The sequence below is a fragment of the Rhipicephalus sanguineus genome, chromosome 4 (assembly GCF_013339695.2).
Source record: "Rhipicephalus sanguineus isolate Rsan-2018 chromosome 4, BIME_Rsan_1.4, whole genome shotgun sequence".
NCBI lineage: Eukaryota > Metazoa > Arthropoda > Arachnida > Ixodida > Ixodidae > Rhipicephalus > Rhipicephalus sanguineus.
This window is the reverse complement of record NC_051179.1, coordinates 170,227,566-170,231,056: the sequence shown is the minus strand read 5'-3', so window position 1 is coordinate 170,231,056 and position 3,491 is coordinate 170,227,566.

Sequence of the window (3,491 nt, the reverse complement as noted above, 5' to 3'; positions counted from 1 at the left end):
ATCCCGCCGTTGTGACGGCGATGGTGGCGATGGTGATAATGAATAAATATGCTCCCGCTATGCCAGTGGTGGCGTGGCACTCACTAGCGACTTTTTTCTGTAGTAAGATGGATTTAATCGAAGTGGAGGCCAACGGTATGAGACCAAGTGGAAAAAGCGAATTCTTTTTCAAAGTGTCACTTTTCAGTTTTTGGTCATATTAAATGAGCAATTTATCGCCCATTATTTTGCTGAATAAAGTTTCTGTCTACGCAGTTCCTTTCAAAAAATACAAGCGAAAATGTTACACCTATCGTCATCTACAAAACCAAAACTGAAAGTGTTTTTTTGTGTACATCATAAAATTAGCTTGATATGTTGTATTTTGGTAGTTATTTAACAATAATATCAAGTGCTAACATGTAATAATGCTCTAATAGCATTGCAAATTCATCATTTTAATCACTTTAATCAGAAACTAAGGGCTGTTGGTACTGAACCAAAATTAATAGACTGGATTACTGCCAATCTGTGCAATCGTAGACAGTATGTCTGTTAATAATACTAACTCTGATTTACTTTAGGTGTATTCAGGGGTACCTCAAGGGTCAGTATTAGGACCGCTATTGTTTCTAATTTACATCAATGACGTGGTTAGTTGTGTTGAAGGAGGCGTGAAAGTGCGTTTATTTGCCGATGATATACACTTGTGTGCGCGGTACTGACGATCAAAAGCTTCTAGATGCTTCCCTAGATAAAATTGCTCAATGGTGCGTAACCTGGGGTATGGAAATAAACGTCAACAAAACAAAGTGTATGACTATTAGCCATAAGAAATCACCTGTTACATTCACCTATAAAATGGCGGGCTATGATATAACACGCAGAGACTCTATAAAATATTTCGGTATAACCTTCACAAGCGACCTAAAATGGAACGTTCATATTGAAAACACATGCACAAAAGCATTTAAAACACTCGGGTTTCGGCGAAGGAAGTTGGCTGCGGCTCCTGCATCCGTTAAGTTAGGTGATTATAAAACTCTAGTGCGCCCCATCCTTGAATATGGCAGTATAGTTTGGAACCCCCACCAGGTATACCTCACAGATAGACTGGAAAGAATCCAAAACAAGGCACTACGTTTTATTTTTTCAAAGTATTCCCGTCATGATAGTGTCACTGATCTTCGAAATGCCGCAGGAATTCCTACACTAGCCTGCCGGCGGCGGGTATTAATAATATCTGGGGTTTAACGTCCCAAAACCACCATATGATTATGAGAGACGCCGTAGTGGAGGGCTCCGGAAATTTCGACCACCTGGGGTTTTTTAACGCGGACCTAACTCTAAGTACACGGGCCTCAAACATTTTCGCCTCCATCGAAAACGCAGCCGCCGCGGCCGGGATTCGATCCCGCGACTTTCGGGTCAGCAGTCGAGCGCCCTAACCACTAGACCACCGTGGCGGGTCTGCCGGCGGCGGGTGTCAGCGGTGAAATGTTGTTTCTTGCTTTATAATGATCGCCTAAATATAGATAAGCACGAGCCCTTGAAACCACCGCATCGTCACTGCCGTAGAAAGTGCCATGATAAGCACATCAGGCAATACGTCACACGCTGCGACACATTCAAATTTTCATTCTTTACGGCTTCCATTGAAATATGGAACGCGTTGCCGCAAGAAATTATTGGCATGAATAGCGTAGACAGCTTTGTGGAAAGGGTAGAAGAATATTTTTGTACGCTATAGCATAGCGGTATTTTTTTGTATATTCTTTTTCTTCGCCTGATTACGAGGTATATGCATTGCTTGTTGTTTTGGTTGTCATTATTAATGTCTTGTTTGATTTATTGTGCACTGTACTTCTATGTGCACCTTTCGACCCACTCCCTGTAACGGCCTGTGAAAGGCTGACAGTATTTGGCAAATAAATGAATAATAAAAGTAATAAAATTCTCACCATGTGGACGCGCAACGTTGTACATCTAAAGTCCGTACATTTATATTCTAGGCACTATAGTACATCTCATGGCGTCTTCATGAAATCGCCTTGGTGCGCACCGGGACGACGGCCGCCATTGCGCCTCCCGCCGCAGCGCGGCAGCATGCGAAACGCGCTACACAGTGCGCTTGCGGTGCGCCAATACGTCCGGAAATAAGTCCACGCTAGCGGGCTTTTTCTTTTTCTTTTCTTTTTTTGGAGTTTGGGCAGCCTTTAGTGCTGCTGTTGCCTAAATGTTTATTAAGGGAACATGTAATTCATCACAATAATAATAATATCTGGGGTTTAACGTCCCAAAACCACCATATGACATGTAATTCATGTAAGCTGACGGCCTGTGCATGTGTTATGCGCTAGAGGTATACACGCAGACTCCGTTATGTTGAAAACGAATCCTCTTCCTTACGTCGGAAACGACAGAGATCGGTCTAAAGCCTTACTCAATTTTCTGGTAAACTCTGCATTCCAAATACACAAATAAGCGTTTAAAGTATTTATATACATGTCAGCAGCAGCTGCAGTATATGTATCTCAACACATACATTTTAGTGTTGCGAAGCTACCGAAGCGCGATTAAGGTGGCCTATTTTTTATTTTGCCAAGTTCACAAGCAATTTACTCGTTTATTATAAATGGGATCCCACATATTGTACACAGAATAAAAGGCCGAGGGGCAGTATGGTGCAAATATCCAGCTAAAGTGGAATGAAACCTTCTTCATCATTATTATTGATGACATTTCTTGCTCACAATCTGTGGCCGCTATTGTATCAGCACTCGAGTTGCACCTTGAGTCCTTATCAAAATGATGAATACGTTGTTGTGTAGTATGGAATAAAGTTTTGCATACGCGCAGTATCTAGCTGTGCGTTTTTCCTTCTTTTTTGTATCTTCAGTTTCTTTTTCCGTAGTTTTGCTCTTTTTTGAATGGCCGTGTTATTGAGTGTTTCCAATACTGTTTTGCATTTTGTGCAGCAGATCCATTGGATTGTTCATTTGTCTCTTTAATTAATAATATTATCTAGGGTTTGACGTGCCAAAACCACGATATGATCATGAGGCACGCCGTAGTGGAGGGCTCCATGAATTTTGACCATGTTGTGTTCTTTAACCTGCACTGACGTCGCACAGTACACGGGCCTCTAGCATTTCGCCTCCACCGAAATGCAACCGCCGCGGCTGGGATCGAACCCGTGACTTTCGGGTCAGCAGCCGAGCACCGTAGCCACTTATACCACCGAGGCGGACGTTTTTTAAGGGCGAAAGCCTTAAATGCCTTATCAAACGCGAAATTTGACCGTCGGCGTCCCGCGTCTACGACGTCAGCGTACCGCAGCGTCGGGGACGAGGGATGAAAAAAAATCATTGTCACTTGATGTCGCTAATGACGTCATCATGACGTCACAAATTTTGGCGTGACGTCACATGATGCCGTTATCACATGATATCGCAGCTTGGTCAAAAGTCGGCAGATCACGGAGGCAGTGCGAAACCAGGTGAGGTTCCGCC